Here is a 14,579-nt window from a genome sequence, read left to right as displayed (position 1 = left end):
GCAAGCTCAGGAGAGCTCACTGAAAAGCACCCAGCTCGTCCGGGTACAGATTCAAACTGAGGTCTGGAGGAGGGACATAGAGGGAGGAGCCAGAGCACACCAGAATCTAAATTCTTTCTTAAAGTGCCCATGTCTCCTGCGGAGCCCGTCTATTCCCCATGGTCCTTACGGAGTCCCCAGCATCCACTAGGACGTTAGAGAAATACCAACTAGCAAATTTTGCCAGAGACTTCATTTACAGTTCAAAGTTGTAATTTCTGATTGATGTCAAGAATTTGATAAGTGAGTTTTCCACTTCATTCACAGTATTCAATATGCACTCTCTAGGGATTGTGTAGTACTTTTTTTGCACCATTACTCAAATGAGAGGTTCGTCATCAGTATCATCTTTTACACCAAACTCGTTAATATAATGAGTATAACCTTGTTTACTCAAGTAGAACAATGCACACAATGACCCCTGATGTGCATATTTGGTACTTGTTATATGACACACTTGAATGTATGACTGAGCTCTAACCAGAAGATGTTATCCCAAGTTCAGTCAGACCTTCCGACCACCCACTTCCACCTAAAAGATCACAGGGGCACAGGTCGGATGGCAGTCTATCGACTATGGAGGCCTCCACAGTATTTTGGACACACCTCCTATGAAACTAAAATGGTGGTGGCAGTGTAATCTCTCACATAGACCAAAAATGTCTACATATGGCTTTACACTGACGAGCAAATAAAAACTCTAAAATGTTGTCTACGAATGTAGAGAAGTCTAATGAACCCATGTGGAACAGTGGAACATATTAATATTGCTATAGGGGATATTGAGGAACTTAGGGAGAAGGATAAAGAGGAGAGACAAAAATTAGAGACCAGTCAGCTCCTGTCATTTTTCAAACACAGCTAGATGCATCATCGCTTGGAGAGTGATAAAATGGAGAGTGAAAAAGTGCCAACCAATCAGCTCCTAACTGCCATGTCACAGGCTGTGTTTGAAAAAATAGCATTTTAATACCTACCGGTAAATCCTTTTCTCTTAGTCCGTAGAGGATGCTGGGGACACTTCAAGAACTATGGGGTATAGACGGGATCCGCAGGAGACATGGGCACTTTAAGACTTTAAAAGGGGTGTGAACTGGCTCCTCCCTCTATGCCCCTCCTCCAGACTCCAGTAATAGGAACTGTCCCCTGGGAGACGGACATTTCGAGGAAAAATAAGAATTTACTTACCGATAATTCTATTTCTCGGAGTCCGTAGTGGATGCTGGGGTTCCTGAAAGGACCATGGGGAATAGCGGCTCCGCAGGAGACAGGGCACAAAAAGTAAAGCTTTACGATCAGGTGGTGTGTACTGGCTCCTCCCCCTATGACCCTCCTCCAAGCCTCAGTTAGGATACTGTGCCCGGACGAGCGTACACAATAAGGAAGGATTTATGAATCCCGGGTAAGACTCATACCAGCCACACCAATCACACCGTACAACCTGTGATCTAAACCCAGTTAACAGTATGATAACAGAGGAGCCTCTGAAAGATGGCTCCCTACAACAATAACCCGATTTAGGTAACAATAACTATGTACAATTATTGCAGATAATCCGCACTTGGGATGGGCGCCCAGCATCCACTACGGACTCCGAGAAATAGAATTATCGGTAAGTAAATTCTTATTTTCTCTATCGTCCTAGTGGATGCTGGGGTTCCTGAAAGGACCATGGGGATTATACCAAAGCTCCCAAACGGGCGGGAGAGTGCGGATGACTCTGCAGCACCGAATGAGAGAACTCCAGGTCCTCCTTAGCCAGGGTATCAAATTTGTAGAATTTTACAAACGTGTTCTCCCCCGACCACGTAGCCGCTCGGCAGAGTTGTAATGCCGAGACCCCTCGGGCAGCCGCCCAAGAAGAACCCACCTTCCTTGTGGAGTGGGCTTTTACCGATTTTGGCTGTGGCAGGCCTGCCACAGAATGTGCAAGCTGAATCGTACTACAAATCCAGCGAGCAATAGTCTGCTTAGACGCAGGAGCGCCCAACTTGTTGGGAGCATATAGTATAAACAGTGAGTCAGATTTCCTGACTCCAGCTGTCCTTGAAATGTATATTTTTAAAGCTCTGACAACGTCCAACAACTTGGAGTCCTCCAAGTCGCTTGTAGCCGCAGGCACTACAATAGGCTGGTTCAGATGAAATGCTGACACCACCTTAGGGAGAAAATGTGGACGAGTCCGCAGTTCTGCCCTGTCCGAATGGAAAATCAGATATGGGCTTTTGTAAGATAAAGCTGCCAGTTCTGACACTCTCCTGGCCGAAGCCAGGGCTAGTAGCATGGTCACTTTCCATGTGAGATATTTCAAATCCACATTTTTTAGTGGTTCAAACCAATGAGATTTGAGAAAGTCCAAAACAACATTGAGATCCCACGGTGCCACTGGAGGCACCACAGGGGGCTGTATATGCAGTACTCCCTTAACAAAGGTCTGGACTTCAGGAACTGAAGCCAATTCTTTCTGGAAGAAAATCGACAGGGCCGAAATTTGAACCTTAATAGATCCCAATTTGAGACCCATAGACAATCCTGATTGCAGGAAATGTAGGAATCGACCCAGTTGAAATTCCTCCGTCGGAGCACTCCGATCCTCGCACCACGCAACATATTTTCGCCAAATGCGGTGATAATGTTGCGCGGTTACTTCCTTCCTTGCTTTAATCAAGGTAGGAATGACTTCTTCCGGCATGCCTTTTTCCTTTAGGATCCGGCGTTCAACCGCCATGCCGTCAAACGCAGCCGCGGTAAGTCTTGAAACAGACAGGGACCCTGCTGAAGCAAAGTCCCTTCTCAGAGGTAGAGGCCACGGATCCTCCGTGATCATCTCTTGAAGTTCCGGGTACCAAGTCCTTCTTGGCCAATCCGGAACCACTAGTATCGTTCTTACGCCTCTTTGCCGTATAATTCTCAATACTTTTGGTATGAGAGGCAGAGGAGGAAACACATACACCGACTGGTACACCCAAGGCGTTACCAGCGCGTCCACAGCTATTGCCTGCGGGTCTCTTGACCTGGCGCAATACCTGTCCAGTTTTTTGTTGAGGCGAGACGCCATCATGTCCACCATTGGTCTTTCCCAACGGGTTACAAGCATGTGGAAAACTTCTGGATGAAGTCCCCACTCTCCCGGGTGAAGGTCGTGTCTGCTGAGGAAGTCTGCTTCCCAGTTGTCCACTCCCGGGATGAACACTGCTGACAGTGCTATCACATGATTCTCTGCCCAGCGAAGAATCCTTGCAGCTTCTGCCATTGCACTCATGCTTCTTGTGCCGCCCTGTCTGTTTACATGGGCGACTGCTGTGATGTTGTCCGACTGGATCAACACCGGTTTTCCTTGAAGCAGAGGTTCTGCCTGGCTTAGAGCATTGTAGATTGCTCTTAGTTCCAGAATGTTTATGTGAAGAGACGTTTCCAGGCTCGACCACACGCCCTGGAAGTTTCTTCCTTGTGTGACTGCTCCCCAGCCTCTCAGGCTGGCGTCCGTGGTCACCAGGATCCAATCCTGTATGCCGAATCTGCGGCCCTCCAATAGATGAGCACTCTGCAACCACCACAGCAGAGATACCCTTGTCCTTGGAGACAGGGTTATCCGCTGGTGCATCTGAAGATGCGACCCTGACCATTTGTCCAGCAGATCCCTCTGGAAAATTCTTGCGTGGAATCTGCCGAATGGAATTGCTTCGTAAGAAGCCACTATTTTTCCCAGGACTCTTGTGCATTGATGTACAGACACCTTTCCTGGTTTTAGGAGGTTCCTGACAAGTTCGGATAACTCCTTGGCTTTTTCCTCCGGGAGAAAAACCTTTTTCTGAACCGTGTCCAGAATCATCCCTAGGAACAGCAGACGTGTTGTCGGAATTAACTGGGATTTTGGAATATTCAGAATCCACCCGTGCTGCTTTAGCACTTCTTGAGACAGTGCTAATCCCATCTCTAGCTGTTCTCTGGACCTTGCCCTTATTAGGAGATCGTCCAAGTATGGGATAATTAATACGCCTTTTCTTCGAAGAAGAATCATCATCTCGGCCATTACCTTGGTAAAGACCCGAGGTGCCGTGGACAATCCAAACGGCAGCGTCTGAAACTGATAGTGACAGTTCTGTACGACGAACCTGAGGTACCCCTGGTGTGAGGGGTAAATTGGAACGTGGAGATACGCATCCTTGATGTCCAAGGATACCATAAAGTCCCCTTCTTCCAGGTTCGCTATCACTGCTCTGAGTGACTCCATCTTGAACTTGAACTTTTTTATGTACAGGTTCAAGGATTTCAGATTTAGAATAGGTCTTACCGAGCCATCCGGCTTCGGTACCACAAATAGAGTGGAATAATACCCCTTTCCTTGTTGTAAAAGAGGTACCTTGACAATCACCTGCTGAGAGTACAGCTTGTGAATGGCTTCCAAGACCGTCACCCTGTCGGAGGGGGACGTTGGTAAAGCAGACTTCAGGAAACGGCGAGGTGGATCCGTCTCTAGTTCCAACCTGTACCCCTGAGATATTATCTGCAGGATCCAGGGATCTACCTGCGAGTGAGCCCACTGCGCGCTGAAATTCTTGAGACGACCGCCCACCGCCCCCGAGTCCGCTTGGGAAGCCCCAGCGTCATGCTGAGGCTTTTGTAGAAGCGGGGGAGGGCTTCTGTTCCTGGGAAGGAGCTGCCTGTTGCAGTCTCTTCCCCCTTCCTCTGCCTCGTGGCAGATATGAATATCCCTTTGCTCTCTTGTTTTTAAAGGAACGAAAGGGCTGCGGTTGAAAAGTCGGTGTCTTTTTCTGTTGGGGAGTGACTTGAGGTAAAAAGGTGGATTTCCCGGCTGTAGCCGTGGCCACCAAATCCGATAGACCAACACCAAATAACTCCTCCCCTTTATACGGCAAAACTTCCATATGCCGTTTTGAGTCCGCATCACCTGACCACTGTCGCGTCCATAAACTTCTTCTGGCCGAAATGGACATAGCACTTACCCGTGATGCCAGTGTGCAAATATCCCTCTGTGCATCACGCATATAAAGAAATGCATCCTTTATTTGCTCTAAAGACAGTAAAACATTGTCCCTATCCAGGGTATCAATACTTTCAATCAGGGACTCTGACCAAGCTACCCCAGCACTGCACATCCAGGCTGTCGCTATAGCTGGTCGTAGTATAACACCTGTATGTGTGTATATACTTTTTTGGATATTTTCCATCCTCCTATCTGCTGGATCTTTAAGTGCGGCCGTCTCAGGAGAGGGTAACGCCACTTGTTTTGATAAGCGTGTGAGCGCCTTGTCCACCCTAGGAGGTGTTTCCCAGCGCGCCCTAACCTCTGGCGGGAAAGGGTATAAAGCCAATAACTTCTTTGAAATTAGCAGTTTTTTATCGGGGGCAACCCACGCTTCATCACACACCTCATTTAATTCATCTGATTCAGGAAAAACTATAGGTAGTTTTTTCACACCCCACATAATACCCTGTTTTGTGGTACCTGTAGTATCAGCAATATGTAACGCCTCCTTCATTGCCAAAATCATATAACGTGTGGCCCTACTGGAAAATACGGTTGATTCGTCACCGTCGCCACTGGAATCAGTGCCTGTGTCTGGGTCCGTGTCGACCGACTGAGGTAACGGGCGTTTTACAGCCCCTGACGGTGTTTGAGGCGCCTGGACAGGTGCTAATTGATTGTCCGGCCGTCTCATGTCGTCAAACGACTGCTTTAGCGTGTTGACACTATCCCGTAATTCCATAAATAAAGCCATCCATTCTGGTGTCGACTCCCTAGGGGGTGACATCCCCATATTTGGCAATTGCTCCGCCTCCACACCAATATCGTCCTCATACATGTCGACACACACGTACCGACACACAGCAGACACACAGGGAATGCTCTTAAAGAAGACAGGACCCCACTAGCCCTTTGGGGAGACAGAGGGAGAGTTTGCCAGCACACACCAAAAGCGCTATATATGACAGGGATAGCCTTATAATAAGTGCTCCCTGTATAGCTGCTTTAATATATATATTTTTGCCACAATTTTGCCCCCCCTCTCTTGTTTTACCCTGTTTCTGTAGTGCAGTGCAGGGGAGAGCCTGGGAGCCTTCCTGACCAGCGGAGCTGTGTGAGGAAAATGGCGCTGTGTGCTGAGGAGATAGGCCCCGCCCCTTTTTCGGCGGGCTCGTCTCCCGCTCTTTAACGGATTCTGGCAGGGGTTAAATATCTCCATATAGCCCCCGGAGGCTATATGTGAGGTATTTTTTGCCAAAAAATAGGTTTACATTGCCTCCCAGGGCGCCCCCCTCCCAGCGCCCTGCACCCTCAGTGACTGCCGTGTGAAGTGTGCTGAGAGGAAATGGCGCACAGCTGCAGTGCTGTGCGCTACCTTAAGAAGACTGAGGAGTCTTCTGCCGCCGATTCTGGACCTTCTTCTCGTTTCAGCATCTGCAAGGGGGCCGGCGGCGAGGCTCCGGTGACCATCCAGGCTGTACCTGTGATCGTCCCTCTGGAGCTAATGTCCAGTAGCCAAAGAAGCCAATCCATCCTGCACGCAGGTGAGTTCACTTCTTCTCCCCTAAGTCCCTCGTTGCAGTGATCCTGTTGCCAGCAGGACTCACTGTAAAATAAAAAACCTAAGCTAAACTTTTCTAAGCAGCTCTTTAGGAGAGCCACCTAGATTGCACCCTTCTCGGCCGGGCACAAAAATCTAACTGAGGCTTGGAGGAGGGTCATAGGGGGAGGAGCCAGTACACACCACCTGATCGTAAAGCTTTACTTTTTGTGCCCTGTCTCCTGCGGAGCCGCTATTCCCCATGGTCCTTTCAGGAACCCCAGCATCCACTAGGACGAGAGAGAAAAGGATTTATTTTGATTTAAACTAAGGTGAGATACATACCACCTCAAGCATGCCGTACAACATGGCATTTAACCCAACGCATGCAACGGCATGAATAACGACAGTAACAGGCTGAATATAAACGCAACACAACACATGTGTAACCATAACCAATAGCTGCAGATACAGTACGCACTGGTACGGGTGCCCAGCAATCCTCTATGGACTAAGATAAAAGGATTTACCTGTAGGTATTAAAATCCTAATTTCTCCTACGTCCTAGAGGATGCTGGGGACACTTCAAGAACCATGGGGTTTACACCAAAGATCAAGAACGGGCGGGAGAGTGCGGATGACTTTGCAGCACTGATTGACCAAACAAGAGGTCCTCCTCAGCCAGGGTATCAAACTTGTTTAACTTTGCAAAAGTGTTTGAACCTGACAAAGTAGCTGCTCGACAAAACTGTAACGCCGAGACCCCCTGGCAGCCGCCCAGGATGAGCCCACCTTTCTGGTAGAATGGGCCTCCACCGCTTTCGGTAACGGCAATCCAGCCGTAGAATGAGCTTGCTGAATCGTATTACAGATCCAGCGTGCAATAGTCTGCTTGGAAGCAGGAGCCCCAATCTTGTTGGGATCATACAGGATAAACAGAGCCTCCGTTTTCCTAATCTGAGCCGTTCTGGCTACATAAATTTTCAAAGCTCTAACCACATCTAGAGACTTCGATTCCGCCAAGGCGTCAGTAGCTACTGGCACCACAATAGGTTGGTTCATGTGAAACGATGACACCACTTTCGGCAGAAATTGCTGACGAGTTCTCAACTCTGCTCTATCTTCATGGAAGATCATATAGGGGCTCTTGTGAGACAAAGCCGCTAATTCAGACACCTGCCTTGCAGAAGCCAAGGCCAACAGCATGATCACTTTCCAAGTGATGAATTTCAACTCTACTGTACCTTACGTAAAGGTTCAAACCAATGAGATTGCAGGAACTGCAACACCACGTAAAGATACAATGGTGCCACCGGGGGGCACAAAGGGAGGCTGGATGTGCAGCACTTTCACGAACTTCCAGAAGGGAGGCCAATTCTTTTTGAAAGAAAATTGACAAGGCCGAAATTTGTACTTTAATTGAGCCCAATTTTAAGCCCGCATCCACACTTGCTTGCAGAAAATGGAGAAAACGGACCAGCTGAAATTCTTCCATAGGAGCCTTCTTGGATTCACACCAAGACACATATTTTCTCTAAATACGGTGATAATGTTTCGCTGTTACTTCTTTTCTAGCCTGAAGAAGTGTGGGAATGACTTCACTGGGAATACCCTTTCGGACTAGGATCCGGCGTTCAACCTCCAAGCCTTCAAACGAAGCCGCGGTAAGTCTTGGTACACGCACGGCCCCTGCTGTAACAGATCCTCTCGTAGAGGAAGAGGCCTGGCATCTCCTACGAGCAATTCCTGAAGATCTGGATACCAGGCCCTCCTTGGCCAGTTTTGAACAATGAGGATTGCATGAACCCTTGTTCTTCTTTTGATCTCTATCACTTTTGGAATGAGTGGAATCGGAGGGAACACATATACCGACTGAAACACCTACGGTGTCACTAGGGCGTCCACCGTTATTGCTTGAGGGTCCCTCGACCTGGAACAATATCCCGGAAGTTTCTTGTTGAGGCGAGACGCCATCATGTCTATTTGAGGAATTCCCCAACGACTTGTCACTTCTGCAAAGACCTCTTGATGAAGACCCCACTCTCCTGGATGGAGATCGTGTCTGCTGAGGAAGTCTGCTTCCCAGTTGTCCACACCTGGAATGAAGACCGCTGACAGAGTGCTTACATGCCTTTCCGCCCAGCGGAAAACTTTTGTGGCGTCTGCCATTGCCGCTCTGCTCTTCGTTCCGCCCTGGTGGTTTATGTACGCCACTGCTGTTATGTTGTCCGACTGAATCAGGACGGGCAGATCGCGAAGCATATGTTCCGCTTGTAGAAGGCCGTTGTAAATGGCCCTTAATTCCAGAATGTTTATATGTAGACAAGCTTCCTGGCTTGACCATTTTCCCTGGAAATTTCCCCCCTGTGTGACTGCACCCCAGCCCTGGAGACTCGCATCCGTGGTCACCAGGATCCAGTCCTGGATCCCGAACCTGCGTCTCTCTAGGAGGTGAGAGCTGTGCAGCCACCACAGGAGTGAGATTCTGGTCTTGGAAGACAGGATTATCTGTCGGTGCATGTGCAGATGGGACCCGGCCCACTTGTCCAACAGGTTCCACTGAAACACTCTGGCATGGAATCTGCCAAACTGAATGGCCTCGTAGGCCGCCACCATCTTCCCCAGCAACCGAGTGCATTGATGAATCGACACTCTTGCTGGTTTCAGAATCTGTTTGACTAGGTTCTGAATTTCTAGAGCCTTTTCCACTGGAAGAAAAACTCTCTGTAATTCCGTGTCCAGAATCATACCCAAGAATGACAGACGTGTCGTCGGAACCAACTGCGATTTTGGCAAGTTTAGGAGCCAACCATGTTGTTGCATAATTGTCAGGGAGAGCGTAATGTTCTGCAGTAATTGTTCCTTGGACCTCGCTTTTATCAGGAGATCGTCCAAGTACGGGATAATTGTGACTCCTTGCTTGCGCAGGAGAATCATCATTTCCGCCATTACTTTGGTGAAAATTCTCGGAGCCGTGGACAGACCAAACAGCAACGTCTGAAACTGATAATGGCAATCCTGCACTGCAAACCTCAGGTAAGCCTGATGTGAAGGAAAAATGGGAACATGTAAGTAGGCATCCTTTATGTCTACCTACACCATAAAATCCCCCTCCTCCAGACTGGATATCACTGCCTGGAGAGATTCCATCTTGAATTTGAATTTCCATAGGTAGAAATTGAGGGATTTGAGGTTCAGGATCGGTCTGACTGAGCCGTCTGGCTTCGGGACCACGGACAGGCTCGAATAGAAGCCTTCTCCCTGTTGCGACAAAGGAACCCTGACAATGACTTGATTTTGACACAATTTCCGGACAGGGAGGTGGTATACCTCCCTGTCCGGAGGAGAACCTGGTAAGGCCGATTTGAAAAATCGGTGAGGGGGAACGTTTTGAAACTCTAGCTTGTACCCCTGGGACACTATTTCTAAAACCCATGGGTCTAGGGCCGAACGAGCCCAGAACTGACTGAAGAGTTTGAGACGTGCCCCCACCGGTGCGGACTCCCGCAAAGGAGCCCCAGCGTCATGCAGTGGATTTGGCAGAAGCCGGAGAGGACTTCTGCTCTTGGGAACTTGCCACAGCCGGTGACCTCTTTCCGTTTTCCTCTAGAAGCAAGGAAGGAAGACCCTCGTCCTTTTTTGTATTTATTGGGCCGAAAGGACTGCATCTGATAGTGGTGCGTTTTCTTTTGTTGTGCAGGAACATAAGGTAAAAAGGATGACTTACCCGCGGTAGCCGTAGATACCAGGTCAGCGAGGCCATCACCAAACAACACACCTCCTTTATATGGCAGGGACTCCATCGCCTTCTTAGTGTCAGCATCAGCATTCCATTTATGAATCCACAATGCTCTCCTAGCTGAGACTGCCATGGCATTGGCCCTTGATCCCAAAAGGCCAATATCCCTCGCAGCTTCCTTTAGGTAGGCTGCAGCGTCCCTGATATAACCCAGCGTCAAAAGAATGCTATCTCTATCCAGGGTATCTATCTCAGATGACAAGTAATCTGCCCATTTTTCAATAGCGCTACTCACCCACGCCAAAGCAACGGCAGGTCTGAGCAGCGTACCCGTAGTGACATAAATGGATTTCAATGTATTTTCCTGCTTACGATCCGCAGGTTCCTTTAGGGCTGCCGTGTCAGGGGACGGAAGTGCTACCTTCTTGGACAGCCGTGATAGGACTTTGTCCACAGTGGGGGGGTGACTTTCACTTTTCCCTATCCCCAGAGGGGAACGGATATGCCACCGGAATTCTCTTGGGAATCTGAAACGTCTTGTCAGGATTTTCCCAAACCTTTTCAAAAAGAGCGTTCAGTTCATGAGAGGGAGGAAACGTTACCTCAGGTTTCTTTCCTTTAAACATACAGACCCTTGTATCAGGAACAGCAGGGTCCTCCGTGATATGTAACACGTCTTTTATCGCCACAATCATGTACTGAATGCTTTTAGCCAGTTATGGATTTAATCTGGCATCACTATAGTCGACACTGGAGTCAGAGTCCTTGTCGGTATCCGTATCGGCTAACTGGGTAAATGAACGCTTTTGTGACCCCGAGGGGGTCTAAACTTGTGACAACACATCCTCCACGGATTTTTTCCATGCCTGGCTCTGAGACTCAGATTTATCTAATCTCTTATTTAACAAAGCCACATTCGCATTCAAAGCACCCAAAACATTGCCCAATCAGGAGTCGGCGATGCCGACAGGGTCACCCCCACAGCCGTTTCCTTCCCTAATCCAGTCTCCTCCTAGGAAGAGCACTCAGCCTCAGGCATGCCGACACACGTGTATCGACACCCACACACACACTGGGCATATAGGGGACAGACCCACAGTAAAGCCTGTCAGAGAAACACAGAGGGAGTTTGCCAGCTCACAACCCAGCGCTTATCCGGTTCTGAAATCCCTTATATAAAGCCTCAGACCCGTTAGCGCTTTTATTATTACATATACAGCACCAAAATAACTGTGCCCCCCCTGTTTTGCACCCTGTTAATTGTACAGCAGTGTAGAGGAAGGACCAGCGTTTCTGCAGCTCTGTGAAGAGAAAATGGCGCTGATGAGAGCTGTGAGGGCTAAGCCCCGCCCCCTTAATGGCGCGCTTCAGCCCCGCTATTTTTTAAAATATTTATACTGGCGGGGGTACGGATTTAGTGCCTAGGCACTTAAAAACCACATTGCCAGTCCATATTGAGGATTTTTATGCTGCCCAGAGCGCCTTCCCCCCCGAGCCCTGCACCCTGTAGTGCCGTCTGTGTGTGGGAGCATGGTGCGCAGCGCGGCCGCTGTGCGGTACCTCAAAGCCGTCACTGAAGTCTTCAGATCTTCTTCTACTCACCCGTCTTCTGACTTCTGGCTCTGTAAGGGGGGTGACGGCGGGCTCTGGGAACGAGCATCTAGGCGTACCTAGCGTTCAGACCCTCAGGAGCTAATGGTTTCCTGTAGCCAAAGAAGCAGAGCCTTGGAACTCACAGAAGTAGGTCTGCTTCTCTCCCCTAAGTCCCACGAAGCAGGGAGACTGTTGCCAGCAGTTCTCCCTGAAAATAATAAACCTAACAAAAGTCTTTTTTCAGAGAAACTCAGGAGAGCTCCTCAGAGTGCATCCAGTCTCACTGGGCACAGAATCTAACTGGAGTCTGGAGGAGGGGCATAGAGGGAGGAGCCAGTTCACACCCCTTTTAAAGTCTTAAAGTGCCCATGTCTCCTGCGGATCCCGTCTATACCCCTGGTTCTTGAAGTGTCCCCAGCATCCTCTAGGATGTAGGAGAAATGGAAGTAAGGAGCTGATTGGCTGGTACTTTTTCACTCTCCATTTTATCACTTTCCAAGCGATGATGCATCTGGCCCACTGTAGCAAGAGAGATGTTAGTAGTTTATCTTTCTCCAGGCTTTGACAGATCTGCCCCTCAATTCAATGCAAACCCGGATTTATTTTATATGGGATATTGAAGGTGTATGACTTCCGACTGTGATGTTGTTTTGTAAATAAAAGAAACACATTCTTCAAAGTGTTACTAGTATTAGGAAGTTTGAAGAATGTCTGCTAACTGGAGCACACAAAGCAAACATGATATCTCTATGAATACAGTCACATGGTACGCTGCCAGTGTGGAGATGACAAAGATGAGGAAATGCTTATCTTGTGCTAACAAACATATATGCCCTGTGTGGGAGCATCATCAAAACACACTTTGTTCTCCACATTTATACACCACATCACAGCTATTTCCAAGTTTACAGTTAAAGAGACACTAGCACTAAATATATTTGTGAAATATTAAAGCCTTATGTAAAATGAATGCGCACTCCATCTGTAATCACAATTTTCTCATATTGTTACAGTTCAATGTACAGTATATACAATCCATTCTGTGTGTTGTCATTGCTGTAATGTTGTTACATTAATGTTTACATATTGTAACTGCACTTTGCTATTTTGTGAAAATTCAGTAAAGACATGCTTTAAATATATTTTGGAACTACTGAAAAAGGATAGGAAAACAGAAGCTGTGGTCTAGGATACATACAATTATAGGGAGAGAAGAATTCTGGTCTACGGATATTAAAATCCAAGGAGTTTTTAATTTGTTGTTAGAGATCTGTGCTCCGAAAATGTTTGACTCACATGAGAAGTGGTTACTGGGAGGATGGAAAGGCCTAAATTCCTTTATGTTTTTAGGTGACAGCTCATTTGCTGGGTAGAAATGAGGGAAGCTGTTCCTTAGTACGAGAGACCTCTGAGGTGCACGTTAGATTAACCTTGTTTATTCTAACTGTTATTTTATGTAAGCTGGACACTAGGTTCTATATAAATGAAGGAGACTCTTTGAACGAGCTGGACAGGCTCAGTATATACTTGGTGTTTATTTCATTTTGACCCCATTATTTTCTGCACATTAAAATTAGCTGAAGGCTAGTTGCACCCTAGTTGCTACGCTTCAACAAGTTCTAATCAAGTACTCAGGTGTTAATACAAATGTGATGTATTATTGTAAAATGTAATGTATTTTATTACAAAGAATGCACAGCTGCTGAGAAAGATTTGTTATGATACTCACCTTTTCATTACGTTGGCTTGTGAATGTTTTTATTGGACTGGTTTTCCTGTTTACAGTCAATTTATGAAAAGATTCAGTCACAGACTAAATGCTCTCCACGACCAGTTACTTAATACACAGGAAGTGAATCATTAGAAAACAACAAATATTTTTTTAATTAAATAAATAGGATTGTTCCCATATTTAGATAACTTAGTATTGTCTATGAAATCAACACATTATAAAGATCTTTCTCTTGCAGCTCACTGCTTCCACCATGTGGCAGAGAGTAGGAACATTTATGGTTTAGAAAGAAGAAGCCTGAAGTTGCTGAGAACAGCACATAATATAACATTTCTAGTCTAGACACTGGATTTGTGAGTACATGACAGCCTATGTCAGTGATGGCGCTAAACGTTGCTATTATTATCATTATTGTTTATTTAAGTTACACTCTTATTACGCATCCCTCTCTGTGCACAGAAACTATCCCCGTGGATCTTGCATTCTAAATTCACTAAATCACACTATTAGAGATGTGCGCCAGACCATTTTTGCTGGATTTGGATGTGATTCATCTTCTGGCTGCGGATTTGCCAAACTGCCGTGAATGGTGTTGGATTTGCATTTTTTCTTTTCTTTTTAAATTTACAAAAAATAGCTAAAATCACATAATTTTGTTCCTTGAGTATTATTAACCTCAATAACATCAATTTCCAGTTAATTTTGACCACCTCACAGCTCACAATATTGTTTTCACCAATATTGGCCCAAGGCTGCAGCGAGCTGGCTGGTTACTAAGCGACAGAGCAGCGGCACAAACACACGGCAGTTTATAGCACATCTATGAAACATTGCCACAGCGTACTGGGGTACAGTGCACAGAACAGTGCAAACAAAAGATCTATGTATTTTTTTTTTTTTTTTTGAACTTGCAGCTCGGTTAAAACTGCGTGGATCACAGGGCTTA

General features: G+C 47.0%; 1 protein-coding gene across 2 annotated transcripts in view; it reads right to left on the bottom strand.

Annotated features, from left to right (window-relative positions):
• VWA8 (von Willebrand factor A domain containing 8) overlaps window positions 1–14,579 on the bottom strand; it is an 875,413-nt gene that overhangs the window by 154,529 nt on the left and 706,305 nt on the right. The window lies entirely within an intron of this gene.

Source organism: Pseudophryne corroboree, chromosome 2 (assembly GCF_028390025.1).
Source record: "Pseudophryne corroboree isolate aPseCor3 chromosome 2, aPseCor3.hap2, whole genome shotgun sequence".
Classification (NCBI taxonomy): Eukaryota; Metazoa; Chordata; class Amphibia; order Anura; family Myobatrachidae; genus Pseudophryne; species Pseudophryne corroboree.
Note: the sequence above shows the minus strand (reverse complement) of the source record. Positions and strands in the feature narration are given on the sequence as shown.